Genomic DNA, 16,061 nt, shown 5'->3' on the forward strand with positions numbered 1-16,061 from the left:
CCCGACGTCCGATTCGCTCTGCTTCTTTGGGAGGAAGTCATAATTGTCATTATGTGTTAGCACAGTTCAGTTGGATAGGACTTCAAACTGAGCATAGCATGCAAGGTTAAGCAGCAAAGATTGTCTGATTGTCTTCCTTTTATATTGTGGACTTTAAATGACAGCTATAGTGAATTTCTGCACAGCCTTTATATATTAACTTAGTGCAATGCACACCTCGGAATTGGTTTCCTATTTTTATAGCATCTTTCAATTTTAATTGTTTTTAGTAATTATGCTAATAAAAAAATAATTTTTAATACCAAAAAAAGTGCTACATTTTTTACCTGGGCGATTCCCAACATTATGTAATATGAGTGATTAATGACTGTTGACAAAGCAGACAAGAAGAAGAAGAAGAGCTGCTCTGCTGACATGGAGCAGCTGTATCGCTGGAAAGAGCAGTCAGTAACCACTCTGAGCAAGCGCTGCGTAACAACTGGTAGGTAGTTGCCTGTGTTAGCAACTACTTGCCTGTTTTTAGGCACATATTAACAACAGCAAAAATAATAATAATAATACAATTTCAGGATATCACTTTTAACATATAAACATGGCCTTACTATACCGTTTAATGTCAATTTCTTAGAGATTCAGAATGAAATTTCTATGTTCAATAGGTTTCTCAAAGAGACAGGTTTTATTAAAATATTCTAACAGATGTAAAAAAAGGAAAAAAAATGAATATATCCATGCTCTATTCCAGGGAATTAGCTCTCTTATTCATCTCCCTTGTTCTAAGAGTAAAAGCATTAAAGGGTACATATGAATAATTTAGTCCAAACCATCAGAAATATAGCACTGAGCATGAAATACAGAGGTGTCACCCACTGTTGGCAGTATCTGATTCAATGCTCAAACATGAGTCATTCTGTCTGCTAACTAGCAAACAGATCACTTAAAAAGGATTTATTAAGAAGCCTGAGTAAATAAAGTTAATAGGAAATAATGAGATTTATATTTTTTTGTTATATATAAAAACACAAGAAAAAAGATTGTTTCCCTGCATATCAATAATCATGAAGCCCTACTTTTTTTATATTGTCAGGTTTAAGCAAAACTGACAGCCGAGCTGACAAGAGCAAGCAGTCATCGCTACGTATCAAGCACGGTGACATAATCAGTTACTAAAGAAGTAAAACATTTTAGATTTAAAAAAAAAAAAGAATTTTAATGGCTTATCTTTCCTAAAGCAGACACAGCAATTACGCTGATTGCAAAATAACGTAATTACAATGTAAAGAATAATCCCAAGTGAACCAAAATATATTAAATTACAGTATATGCAAATAAGGATCTAACTATACTCTCTATATAATGCATTTCATTTGTTTCTATGTGCAAAACCCTGTTTCCTTGTTTGTCATTTTACACAGAATGGTGATTAAAGTAGCAGAGCCACAGGGGACTGAAATCTAATACAACGATAATTGCTATTTTAGGTAGAATAGTAATTAAAGCAAAGCAGACACAAGAGGTTAAAACCTCTACACAAGGATATATGCTGTTTTTGTTTAGTTGTGCAATATATTATGGTGAAAAAAGCATTAACTGATCTAAAATGTGGAAAAATATATGTATATAAAATCTCTTTACTCGGGTACATTCAGTACAATAATGTTTATGGTTGGTGAGCTCTTGAGACATAACATGACAAAGCAGCTTATATGGCAATTTGTATCAGGTATGACCAAAAAATCCTCTTTATTTCAATTATATTTCACGTGAGTAAATGAAAGATAGAAATAACTGCAGAGAAAAGAACGGATACATGAGGCCGGTTTCACACTTCCTGATATTTCCAGTACCGGAGATATCAGTGTCCGTGTGTCTGTGTGTGTACAACGTGCAGCACACTTGTGGCAACCGTGTGCCACCCATGTGCCGCATCAGTACCACACAAACAGCCACCAGGGAGGTAGCGCTACTGTAAGCGCTGTTCCCCTGCAGCTGGTGCTGAACGCGGCTGTCATCCATTCTCCACTGCTTGGCCGGCAAGCAGCACGAGCACAGGAGAATGAATGAATGATATGCAGCGGGCACAAGCTCAGTAACTAGCGCTGATGACATTGAGTCAGTACTCACTACCGGCATGAACTTCTGTGACCTCAGGACCATGGGAGAATGCAAGTGATGAGGTCACAGCAGTTCAAGCTCTGTCACAGTAACCTCATCACTTGCATTCTCCTGAGGTCACAGGAGTTCATGCCGGCAGCGAGCACAGACGTCACGGCTAGTTACTGAGCCTGCGCCCACTGCGTATCATTCATTCCCCAGTAGATTACAGTTGGGCCGGTCACATTAGCACTGCTCCCGGTTGTAAACTGTCTGTCCCCTAGATATGGATTACGGCGTGGGACTGACTGAACGCTGGACAGTTATGGGTATATTGTTGGTTTATTATTTTTATTTTTTCACAGGAGATCAAGGGCATTGCTTGGATTACCAGTACAATAAAAATGGCAAAACTGTGTGGTGTATGATTTCAATAAAATACTTTATTCTTCCGGTGTGCTGTTTATTTAACCGTTTACTAACTATAGGATTAGTAATGTAAAGTTGTCTTATTGACACCTCTCCATTACTAAGCTGGGCATAATGTCACCTTACAATAGGAAGGTGACATTAAACCCCCATTACCCCACTTGCCACAGCTACAGGGCAAGTGGGAAGAACCTGGCAAAGCTCCAGAATTGGCACATCTAATAGATGCGCCTTTTCTGGGTAGCTGCAGGCTGCTGTTTTTAGGTTGGGGGGCCCATATTCATGGTCCCTTACCAGCCTGAGAATAGCAGCCCGCACCTGTGAGTTTTGCTGGGTTGGTTTAAAAACATAGGAAGACCCCACATTGGGTTTTTCATTCATTTGCCCCTGCTCACGCTGCTCGTCGGAAGACCAGGGGTGAATGGATGAAAGCCGTATTTTCCGTGCTCACGTGTGTGGCACGTTTTGCGACCCGTGTGTCTGGGTGAGAACGGACATGTCTGCGTGTTTTGCACTTGGACACACGGTCCATGAAAACATGCTGACATGTGCATAGACCCATATCAGTGTCTCCACTACATGAGAAAACTGTCACCACACGTACCGGAGACACTGATGTGTGAAACCGGCCTTAGAAGAAGCAATCTACATCATGCTGTCTCAGATCAAGCATGTGCATGGTAATATCTTTTGGAAAACATACATTTTATATTAAGTATTTATTTTACATTTATTGGAGCCGTTCCATATGGGAGCACATATTTGAAACACAGTGTACATTAGTAACCTTCTTTAAAATTGCTGCTGTTAAACCTTCATTGAATGTTAAGTACTTTAATTTGTCCAAGTTCCTTCATACTAAAACCCACTAGTCATTGTTCATATTAGATAAGGAAAAAAGATGATGAAGAAATGTCAAAGAAAGAAAGGTAGGAATGTGTCAATCTCACTACTTTGATTACACAGTCGTTCTAGTGCATCATATATTTGCTATGTATCAGAAATAAAAATGGGAAGTATAGAAAGGATTCTGCGATACCTTTCGAGTGAAAAATTGTCAGCTTGGGGCATGAGATTCTAGATATATTTATATTGGAATATGTGATCAGAAAATGACCTAATGTTGAAATCAAGTTTTTTTTTATTAACCCCTTAACCCCAGAGGTATTTTTGTTTTTGTGCTTTCGTTTTTCTCTCCCCTACTTCCCAGAGCCATAACTTTTTTATTTTTCTGTCAATATGGCCATGTGAGGAATTGTTTTTTGCAGGACGAGTTGTAGTTTTGAACTACACCATTGATTTTACCATGTCATGTACTAGAAAACAGGGAAAAAATTCCAAGTGCAGTGAAATTGCAAAAAAAGTGCAATCCCACACTTGTTTTTTGTTTGACTTTTTTTTACTAGGTTCACTAAATGCTAAATCTTACCTGCTATTATGATTCTCCAGGTCATTATGTGTTCTTAGACACCAAACATATCTAAGTTCTTTTTTATCAAAGTGGTGAAAAAAACTCCAAACTAAAAAAAAAAAATGTGCCATTTTCCAATACTCATAGCGTCTCCATTTTTCGTGATCTTGCTTATTGTAATGCATGCCGAGCTGATGTTTTTAATGATACCATTTTGGTGCATATATGTTCTTTTGATTGACCGAAATTTGCATTTTAATGCAATGTCGTGGCGACCAAAAAAATGTATTGAATGGGGCGAAAGGGGGGTGATTTCAACTTTTATTTATTTATTTTTTTATATTTTTAAAAACACTTTTTTTTACTTCTGGCAGCTTCAATAGTCTCCATGGGAGACTAGAATCTGCCACAACCCAATCAGCTCTGCTACATACAGGTGATGATCAGATCGCCTCTTTGTAGTAGAATTACTCACTTGCTATGATACAGGAAAGATATATATCTTGGTACCATGTTAGCCAGTGGATAGAAAAATGTTTAGACTGTTTAAATGTTTAGGACTCTCAATTCAAAACATTTTTCTCACTTGCTATGAGCGCCAACCACTGGTTGGAGCTCACAGCAATCCGGCAGTGACAACCATAGAGGTCTCCAGGAGACCTCTGGTTGTCATGCCAGTGAACCGGTGACCCGTAATCATGTGATGGGGTCACCAGTGGGCAGGTTTCCGGCCCAATAGCCGGAAGTGCAAGTTAAATGCCGATGTCAGCGTTTGACAGTGGCATTTAATGGGTTAATAGCTGTGGGTGGATGGCTATTCTGGGCACATGTCAGCTGTTCAATACAGCTGACATGTACCAGGAAAAATGTGGGCTCACTGCTGGAGCCCACATCAAAGGGAGAGACTCCAACATCAGCATACTATTACGCCCGATGTCGGAAAGGGGTTAAATCTATTTTCTCTTGGCTTTTTTTTCACAGTTTCAGTCAAAATTAGTCAGTTTTCACTGCAAGTTTGGTTTATTTCTAAAGCTTACAAACATTCTTCCCTTTAAAACAAACAAGAACACTTTAAAAAGCTCAGCACAACTAATAAAACAAAAGGTTACACCACATTCAACAAAAAGTAATACTGAGTTTGCTCAAAATCAATAAATAAGCAACAACAGTTTTAGGAGTTTTTGACAGTTTTAACAGTTTTTTGAAGCGATGAAACAAAACTGGAATTTTTCAGGTCTGTGGATCAGTGGCATGTCTGGGAGAGGAAGAAAGAATTATGAGCTAAAAAGGACACGCTGCATACAGTGAAGTATGGTGGTGGTTTGGTACTCTTGTACTGTTTTGCTTGCTCTGTCACTGAAAATCGGCAGTGCATGGAGGGCAAGATAGGATTCAATCAAGAATCTGGGAATTCCAGGAACAAACATCATGCCTTCTGTGAGGTAACTGGGGCTGATGTATCATTGTACAATTCAACAGGACAATGATGCTGGGCATACCTGAAAGGCTTGCTTTCAAAAGAAATTAAAATAATTTCTGGATTGGCTAATACAGTCTTTTGATTTGACTGACATCTTTGTTGGTATTTTGAAAAAATCTAAGTATATGAGCAAATTGGAGGTCATTGCCCAGGAGAAATGTGTCAGGAATCCTGCCAGAAGCGTCTGTCCTGTTTTTTTAGATGAGTGGATAAGGCAAAATTTTAATTTGCTTGTTTGCATGGATTTCCCAATTCTACATTAATTTAATGCTCTTTATCAAGAACTAGGGTCTTTCCAGACCCCAGAGTATGATAAAAGTAAGAAGTAAAAAGTAAAAAATCCTTGTACTCACCTCACCTCTCAGGCCCCTCTGCGCCTCGTCGCCACCAGTCCGACCCTCATCGCATCTTCTGATCGCTGCTCACAAAATGTCACAATGTCATGTGTGCTGCGACCTTATGTGTGAGATGCTCAAATATTTCAGCGAAATTTGTGATAAGAAGATGTGGCAAGGACTGGACAGATGATGGTGAGGAGCAGAGCAGCTGGAAAGGGAAAGGTGAAGTGAGTATAAGGATTTTCTTTATTTTTTAACCTTCTGATTGCCCTTAACTATTTAGAAAAATGGCTGCCATTTTGCTAAATCCACCTAGAAGTAAATTACAACAAAAAAAATGCATTTTGGCAAATGTGTATTTTTGTAATATTCAAATAGAATTTAATTTCACTTGAATATATTTGTTCATCTCAACTTATAATGCATCAAGTTTGTAACAGGTCATTTCAGCCAATCAATGAGTGCTCTACTAAGTGATGAAAATGTATGTCATGAAGGAATTGAGTAACTCTGAAACTGCAGTAGTCATTAAAAGTGGCATTTTGCATTAAATTTGGAGAAGCCGCTTGTTATATTATTGGGCTGAACTATTTAAATTGTTCATATATATTTAGCTAATAAAAGTAATTTGCAATGGGGGTTCAATTATTTTTAATAGTAATCATAAAGTAAAGATTCTCTCAATAAGTCACTTCTAGACATAAATTACCATGTAGTAACTTTTACATCCATCATTGTAAGGATGCAATCTGCTTAGGAAATAGTCTAGACAGCTCGTCTGTGCAAACTGTGCTCTCAAACCTTTTTTTGGAATAGTCTGTGGAGACTGATTAAAACCAAATAGCGATAAAAAATGAATTTTCATGGACACATGTTCATTATCTCTAACACCTATATGTCATCTGCTCAGAGGCTCCTAGATAAAATCTTAAATGAGTTAACCCTCAATCAGATACTGAGCTAATTTTCTAAGCCAAACGCTTTTGTTCTGACTGTTTGATTATAGCATCTTTTCACTTAATCTGGCAAGTTCACAAAGCAGTTGCTAAATTTAGGGAGCAGCACTAAAACTGAAGTGGGGCATTTGTCAGCCTTTGCCAACAATGCCACTTATTATAGATTCCAGGTCTCATTTTATACAGTACAGACCAAAAGTATGGACACACCTTCTCATTTAAAGATTTTTCTGTATTTTCATGACTATGAAAATTGTACAATCACACTGAAGGCATCAAAACTATGAATTAGAACATGTGGAATTATATACTTAACAAAAAAGTGTGAAACAACTGAGATTATGTCTTATATTCTAGGTTATTCAAAGTAGCCACCTTTTGCTTTGATAACTGCTTTGCATACTCTTGGCATTCTCTTGATGAGCTTCAAGAAGTAGTCACCGGGAAAGGTTTTCACTTCACAGGTGTGCCCTGTCAGGTTTAATAAGTGGGATTTCTTGCCTTATAAATGGGGTTGGGACCATCAGTTGTGTTGTGCAGAAGTCTGGTGGATACACAGCTGATAGTCCTACTGAATAGACTGTTAGAATTTGTATTATGGCAAGAAAAAGCAGCTAATAAAAGAAAAATGAGTGGCCATCATTACTTTAAGAAATGAAGGTCAGTCAGTCCGAAAAATTGGGCAAACTGAAAGTGTCCCCAAGTGCAGTGGCAAAAACCATCAAGCGCTACAAAGAAACTGGCTCACATGAGGACCGCCCCAGGAAAGGAAGACCAAGAGTCACCTCTGCTTCTGAGGATAAGTTTATCCGAGTCACCAGCCTCATCTTTAAATAAGGTGTGTCCAAACTTTTGGCCTGTACTGTATATACACTCACCGGCCACTTTATTAGGTACACCATGCTAGTAACGGGTTGGACCCCCTTTTGCCTTCAGAACTGCCTCAATTCTTCGTGGCATAGATTCAACAAGGTGCTGGAAGCATTCCTCAGAGATTTTGGTCCATATTGACATGATGGCATCACACAGTTGCCGCAGATTTGTCGGCTGCACATCCCAAAGATGCTCCATACAAGGCAGGATGGATCCATGCTTTCATGTTGTTTACGCCAAGTTCTGACCCTACCATCCGAATGTCGCAGCAGAAATCGAGACTCATCAGACCAAGCAACGTTTTTCCAATCTTCTACTGTCCAATTTCGATGAGCTTGTACAAATTGTAGCCTCAGTTTCCTGTTCTTAGCTGAAAGGAGTGGTACCCGGTGTGGTCTTCTGCTGCTGTAGCCCATCTGTCTCAAAGTTCGACGCACTGTGCGTTCAGAGATGCTCTTAGGCCTACCTTGGTTGTAACGGGTGGCGATTTGAGTCACTGTTGCCTTTCTATCAGCTCGAACCAGTCTATCCATTCTCCTCTGACCTCTGGCATCAACAAGGCATTTCCGCCCACAGAACTGCCGCTCACTGGATTTTTTTTCTTTTTCGGACCATTCTCTGTAAACCCTAGATATGGTTGTGCGTGAAAATCCCAGTAGATCAGCAGTTTCTGAAATACTCAGACCAGCCCTTCTGGCACCAACAACCATGCCACGTTCAAAGGCACTCAAATCACCTTTCTTCCCCATACTAATGCTCGGTTTGAACTGCAGGAGATTGTCTTGACCATGTCTACATGCCTAAATGCACTGAGTTGCCGCCATGTGATTGGCTGATTAGAAATTAAGTGTTAACAAGAAGTTGGACAGGTGTACCTAATAAAGTGGCCGGTGAGTGTATATATACTAGACTGTGGCCTGATTCTAATGCATCGGGTATTCTAGAATATGCATGTCCCCGTAGTATATGGACAATGATGATTCCAGAATTTGCGGCAGACTGTGCCCGTCGCTAATTGGTCAAGGCAACCTTTATGACATCATCATTGCCATGGCAACCGTTATGACATCTACGTCGATACTGTGCCCGTTGCTGATTGGTCGAGGCCTGGCGGCAGACTGTGCCCGTCTCTGATTGGTCGAGGCAACCTTTATTACATCATCGTCGCCATGCTGTGCCCGTCTCTGATTGGTCGAGGCCTGGCGGCCTCGACCAGAGACGCGGAATTTCCAGGACAGACAGACAGAAAGACAGACAGACAGACAGACAGACGGAAAAACCCTTAGACAATTATATATATACTAGATTGTGGCCCGATTCTAACGCATCGGGTATTCTAGAATATGCATGTCCCCGTAGTATATGGACAATGATGATTCCAGAATTCGCGGCAGACTGTGCCCGTCGCTGATTGGTCGAGGCAACCTTTATGACATCATCGTCGCCATGGCAACCATTATGACATCTACGTCGATACTGTGCCCGTCGCTGATTGGTCGAGGCCTGGCGGCCTCGACCAATCAGAGACGCGGGATTTCCAGGACAGACAGACAGAAAGACAGACAGACAGAAAGACAGACAGACAGACAGACAGACGGAAAAACCCTTAGACAATTATATATATATATATATATATATATATATATATATATATAGGTAGAAACATTTTTTTTAGAAATTTGTGAAAATAAAAAAGATTTGCTTTTCTTGCCATTTTCTAAGATACGTAAAGTTTTCATTTTTCGCAATCTTTGTCTGTGTGAGGGCTTATGTTTTGTACTCTGAGCTGCCTTTTTTACTGATATCATTTTGTGGTAGATGCAATGTTTTTATCACCTCTAATTGCATTTTATTGCAATTTTGCAGCAACCAAAAAAACATAATTATATTGGTTTGATTTTTTTTCTCATTATGCCATTTACCAATTTATTTTATATTTTAATAGATCAGACATTTCTGAAAGTGGCGACACCAAATATGGGAGATTTGAACTTTTGTGTTGTTGTACTTTTTTCATGTTTTTTAAAACTTTTTTGGTTACTCTTTACTGTATTCCCTAAGGAAATTTGAAGCGACAATCGTCCAATCACCTGTGCTATACAAAAATCACAATTTTCAGCAAACCCCTGGCTGTCATGACAACCCATTAGTGCCCTACGATCATGGAGTGGACCCACCAATGGGCAACATCAATGATGCGCTTCTTGTCTGCCCATGTTAAATGCCACTGTCAATGATTGACAGTGGCATTTAACTGGCTAACAGCAGCAGATGGATCTCCAATCCACCTATGGCAGTTAGAGGCATGTGATGGCTGATTTAATCAAAGGAAAGATGCGGGCTCAGTGTGTGAGCCCACATCAAGAGCAGGGACGTGGCCGATAATGTACATGGGTGAAATACTCCTGCTGGAAATGCAAACTATTATTCTTATATCATAAAATACAACTTACTATGAGTTCTCTTCTACAATGTTACTGAGACCAAATGTCAGGACTCTGAACATTTCTTTTACCTTTTATGCATTACTGCCCTTTTCCAAGATGGCATATTTGGTCTCATGTGCACTATGTCTTCCTGCTATAAAACTCCACCCCAGCCTTCAGCCTGTGCTAAAGTATTCTGCCTTGCATCCAGCTCCTCACTCTGATTACTCCCTGGCTGTATACCTGCTCCTGTGAACCTGTGTGGTGATCCTGCTACTCTGCTCTTAGTTCCTGCTTACACCAGTTTCCAGTAATCCTCCTTCATCTGCTGCTCGTGTTTACTTCTATCTGCATTTGCTGGACATGTAAGCTGTTGCTGCTCTGCAAAAACCTGAGACTATTACCCAGGCCTCCCTGGTTGAGCTAAGATATCATTTGAACTGCCTTATAAGCATATCTATCTGTGTTTTGGACTAAGACAAGGACTTATTCGTGTCAAGTATCCTCAAGAATAATTGTGCTTCATAGACTTTCTGCGTGATTGCATTTTCCTCTGAAGTTCCCTATAGACTGCTAAGCTGCATTTAATATTTACACCAAGTGTTGTGAACTTGAGTTTCTCTCTGCACCTGTTTGAATCACCGTGTGATAATATAGACTTTACCACTTATAAAACTGTGTCCTGTAGTTGTCTTGTTTCCTGCAAAGAGTCTCCTGAGTTGTGCCCTATAATTTTTAACACCAAACTACTCAATCATTCACATTGTGGATTAGAGTGTTCTGTAAATATATGCAATTATTATTCTGAACAATAATTAACAAATTTAGAAAAATAAAATAAACTAATAATTTGTATTGAGTACATTGTATCTTGCAAAAAATCTTAGTTGATTGTATGTGAAAAAATATATTTGTTCTATTCCTAGCTTATAATTAACCCCTTAATCCCATATGACGTTCTATCCCGTCGAGGTGGGATGGGCCTTAATTCCCACCGACGGGATAGTACGTATGGTGTCACTTGTGGGGGGTTTTAATGTTTAGGCACATCAGGAGCTCTCCAAACGTGACATGGTGTCCCATCTCAATTCCAGTAAATTTTGCATTGAAAAGTCAAACGGCGCTCCTTCCCTTCCGAGCTCTGCCATGCGCCCAGTCATTTACCCCCACATATCAGGTATCAGCGTACTCAGGACAAATTGCACAACAACTTTTGGGGTCCAATTTCTTCTCTTACTCTTGGGAAAATAAAAAATTGGGGGCGAAAAGATCATTTTTGTGAAAAAATATGATTTTTTATTTTTACGGCTCAGCATTATAAACTTCTGTGAAGCACTTGTTGGGTCAAAGTGCTCACCACACATCTAGATAAGTTCCTTAAGGGGTCTACTTTCTAAAATGGTGTCACTTGTGGGGGGTTTCAATGTTTAGGCACATCAGGGGCTCTCCAAACGCAACATGGCATCCCATCTCAATTCCTGTAAATTTTGCATTGAAAAGTCAAATGGTGCTCCTTCCCTTCCGAGCTCTGCCGTGCGCCCATACAGTGGTTTACCCCCACATATGGGTTATCAGCTTACTAAGGACAAATTGTACAACAACTTTTGGGGTCCATTTTCTCCTGTGACCCTTGGTAAAATAAAACAAATTGGAGCTGAAATAAATTTTGTGTGAAAAAAAGTTAAATGTTCATTTTTATTTAAACATTCCAAAAATTCCTGTGAAACACCTGAAGGGTTAATAAACTTCTTGAATGTGGTTTTGAGCACCTTGAGGGGTGCAGTTTTTAGAATGGTGTCACACTTGGGTATTTTCTATCATATAGACCCCTCAAAATGACTTCAAATGAGATGTGGTCCCTAAAAAAAAATGGTGTTGTAAAAATGAGAAATTGCTGGTCAATTTTAACCCTTATAACTCCCTAACAAAAAAAAAATTTGGTTCCAAAATTGTGCTGATGTAAAGTAGACATGTGGGAAATGTTACCTATTAAGTATTTTGTGTGACATATCTCTGTGATTTAAGGGCATAAAAATTCAAAGTTGGAAAATTGCGAAATTTTCAAAATTTTTGCCAAATTTCCATTTTTTTCACAAATAAAAGCAAGTTATATCGAAGAAATGTTACCACTATCATAAAGTACAATATGTCACAAGGATACAGTGTCAGAATTGCCAAGATCCGTTGAAGCGTTCCAGAGTTATAACCTCATAAAAGGACAGTGGTCAGAATTGTAAATATCGGCCGGTCATTAACGTGCAAACCACCCTCGGGGCTTAAGGGGTTAAAAAATGTATGTTTGCAAAAGAAGAGCAGATCAATCTGCAGAGGATCGAGTTCAAGTTGAGTTTCCTTACATTTGTACTTCCTCTTTGAGATTTGAATCACAATAAATAACTTGCTTGGCATGATTTTTCTCTATGCTCTATGCTAAGTGAGGGGGTTAATTTAATTTTGCGTTGCTGCGATGGCTTCCACATAATGCCATTCAGCTGTGGTGTACTTTATAAATTGGTGTACCTCGTATCATATTATCATACTTTGTGCATTAGTGGTCAGCACCTAGGTTATCAGTGGTCCACAGTGGAGCACAGTCAGGCACAAGACTCACAGTTTGTATGGCAGAGTCCTTCTCGATCTCCAGAATCTACTGGATAAATGAACATACAAAATGGAAATCTTTCTCTTTCTTTTTTTCTCATTTCCGTTACTGAGTTCTGTGCAAATTTGTTAGCAGAAAATCAAATTTTGGGGTAAAAATTGGTGTAGAGGGAATTTCAAAAGATCATCTCATCTCTTATGCTGGCCTGTTCTTTTATTTAATTTTGTGCTATGTGCTGCTCACAGGAAATAATATGCTCTGAAATAACAGATGCATAACAAATATTTTTGGATTCATTTCAAGTTTCTAAAAGAGAGAAAGGTAATTAAATTTATCAAACAAACTGTAGGAAAATATATAGAGTAGTCATGTAAAAGAACACATTTGTAATTAAAAAGATAAATCAAAATGAAACTTGAAATCGGGAATTGCTTCATGCTTACTCATTAAAACATAAAATGATTTCAATTTAGTTACAGTGCAGAACATAGAGACAATGAAAGACAAATTTTGGTATCACCTATGGTAATAGAAAATTATATTGAAATCAATGTTTCGATCATGTGACCCACCCAAATAAAAATCCAGTTTCCACTGATATGTCATACATTGAGTGGACTGAATTTATAGTGTGTTATTGTAGCTTGACTCCTAGAACTTTACCGCACAAGTATTTGACAGTGTTCTGTGTGTGAACCATGCATGCTGAGACAAATTCTCTAGATGTCTAGTTAGATGCAAGATAGTGGGAGGACAGTTAGATATAGTAGGAGGGCAGTGAAGTTTGTAACAGGAGAGCTCACCAAATAGTTGGTCATAGTAGAAGTGGAGATGTCAGAAGCCAGGTACAGATCCAGTCAGAGCAGCAGCACATGTACAAAAATGAAGGGAGAAATGATCCAGCGGGAATAGAGGCTTTTTTTTAAGAGTAAAACTTAGCATTTATTCAAGTATAAATAAAACTATAGAAACTTGATTCCTGCTCACCGAGTTGCTCTATGCTCATCCACCTGGGGCTCAGACACCGGCCTCGCCCTGGCCTCACATCAAGGAAAATAGAAAAAATTGGAGTCCGGCTCAACAGAACTGGATTTTCCTTTTCTCTTTATTTTTCAAAATAAATTATAGTGCATACAAAGGAAAAATGTACATGGTCGACATGAGCCAGTCAACGCGTTTCGACTGCACTAGGCAGTCTTACTCATGACCAATTTTTCCTATTTTTATAAATAAAACTCCAAAAATACAGGCAGTGTAGTATAAAATACTGTTAACAGGACCTACTAGCTTCAAAAATCTGTATTACTTATAGCCTGTAAGAGATCACTTGGTACAGAAAGTTCTCTTGGAATAATCAGACAGCCATAGAGGGGAGAAAGTGAATTCTGTTCCGGATATGTGTAGCCAATCTAGATAATCTTAAATAAACAATAAATTCAACAATATTTCAGAGTTTCATGCATTTATTTGATGGAACATTAGTACCATTACAAGTGTAATTGTTTTTTTATTATTAGCCTTCTGTCTATTGGTGAATTACGATCCAAGTTAGGCTTTAAAGACCAAATACAAATTAAATACAATTCTACTCGAATATTACAAACATCTGCCAAGATGCAAACAAGACGGGTGATGATGAGAAGCAGAGGGGCCAGAGAGGTGAGTGATAAGTTGAGAATAAGTATTTTTCTTATTTTATACATCTTATGTTTATTATGCTATGTGCTATAGAGATGTCCCAGAGCATAATTAGGGACATTCAATTAGCAGAGAATAACATCTCTGTAAATTGAATTTCCTGGTAAAATTCACGTGAATAGGCAAATTCGAATTTTGACTGATTCACCTATCTAATCAAAGTTCTTTTGTTTGACCCATCAGTGAAGAGGGTTACAAAAATGCTAACTTCTAATTAAGCTGACTATCTGCACTATATTGTCTAGGTTTCTTATGTTAGGTGCCATGATCCATTTTATTTTATCTATCCTTTATAGGAAAGGTAAAGTATGCAAGTGGCTGATGTAAACAAGTCCAATGGCAACAGACCTGGAAAAGGTAGAAAATGGAATTTTACCTAAAAACTATTTTTTGGGATTCTTGATATAGACAATACATAGCATTTCAGAGTTAGTTCTTGGCCAACCGCTATAATCCCTCACCAACCTATGACATACATTTTTGTTAAAGATCACTTAGGGATGTGTGAAGTCAGCAAAAAAACTGAGCCTGCTTCAAATGCAGCAGATATGGTCTGTGCTACATAGCCAGAATCTGCCTGTAACTGCAGAAACTGGAGTTGGCTCCGATCACTACAGTTTAATCATGTAAATGCCACTGTCCATCTCTTACTGTGAGGAACTAATGGTATACTATGCAGTAAGAGACCATCTTCAGGTCTAAGTAACTACCATCTTTGTCATGCTATGAAGTTTTGCTATAAGCTCAACTTTATAGTAGAACTGCAATTTCATTATATAATGTAATACTAAGGTATTGAAGTATATAGTATAAGCAATCAAGAAAATGAAGATTCAAGTCTGAGAGGGGAATGAAAAAATAAAGTAAAAATTAAAAAAGTTATAAAATATATAAATATAATAGCAAAATATATAAAAGTTAAAAATCAACCCAGTTTTCCGCCATAAAAAAATAATTATTTTTCTTTTGATAAATAAAAACCAACATTTTGTATTGTGACATTTAAAAAAGTCTTATTTAACACAGTTTAAAAGTACTTAAATTGTACGTCAAATAGCAAAAAGGAAAAAAAATCAAAACAACGGAATTGTTATTTTTCACTGCACTTTCCAAAAATAAAAATGAAAACAAAGGTTGAAAAAGAATGCTGATCATACTGCTGTCCACCCTGTCTTTCTGATCTACATAGACAGCCATGGTTAAAAGAACACAGACTATGCACTACTGGAATATCATAGAGTGGAAACATGTAATCTGACACCTAACTTAAGATCAGCCAATGACCTTTGGCAATATTAATTTATCTTACTCATCTTAAGAGAAATAACTTTCTGAAAAAAAATATCAAGATCGTGCAATATTTCTGTAGTTGAATTTGGTTATATCTCTAATACTGGATATACGAAGGGGTGCTGAGGTAAGAAGAGGCTGCTCACACTGCTGTCCAACATGTCTACCTGATCTAACACTGGAGATACCAGAGGTGCTGAGGTAAGAAGAGGCTGCTCACACTGCTGTCCAACATGTCTACCTGATCTAACACTGGAGGTACCAGAGGTGCTGAGGTAAGAAGAGGCTGCTCACACTGCTGTCCAACATGTCTACCTGATCTAACACTGGAGATACCAGAGGTGCTGAGGTAAGAAGAGGCTGCTCACACTGCTGTCCAACATGTCTATCTGTACTATTATTGGAGATACCAGGTGTGTCCAGGGGTGCTGCTCACACTGATGTCCACCTAGTCTTTCTGATGA

The 16,061-nt window shown here is 38.4% G+C and overlaps 1 protein-coding gene and 1 long non-coding RNA gene across 2 annotated transcripts in view; one reads left to right on the forward strand and one right to left on the reverse strand.

Annotated features, from left to right (window-relative positions):
- Positions 1 to 1,187, forward strand: part of LOC143816264 (uncharacterized) — a 31,888-nt gene extending 30,701 nt beyond the window's left edge. The window contains exon 4 of the long non-coding RNA XR_013223905.1: positions 1,088 to 1,187. This is a non-coding gene — a long non-coding RNA (uncharacterized LOC143816264). The remainder of the gene's footprint in view (positions 1 to 1,087) is intronic.
- Positions 1 to 16,061, reverse strand: part of GALNT17 (polypeptide N-acetylgalactosaminyltransferase 17) — an 828,236-nt gene that overhangs the window by 548,673 nt on the left and 263,502 nt on the right. The window lies entirely within an intron of this gene.

The sequence above is a fragment of the Ranitomeya variabilis genome, chromosome 3 (genome assembly GCF_051348905.1).
Source record: "Ranitomeya variabilis isolate aRanVar5 chromosome 3, aRanVar5.hap1, whole genome shotgun sequence".
Taxonomy (NCBI): Eukaryota; Metazoa; Chordata; class Amphibia; order Anura; family Dendrobatidae; genus Ranitomeya; species Ranitomeya variabilis.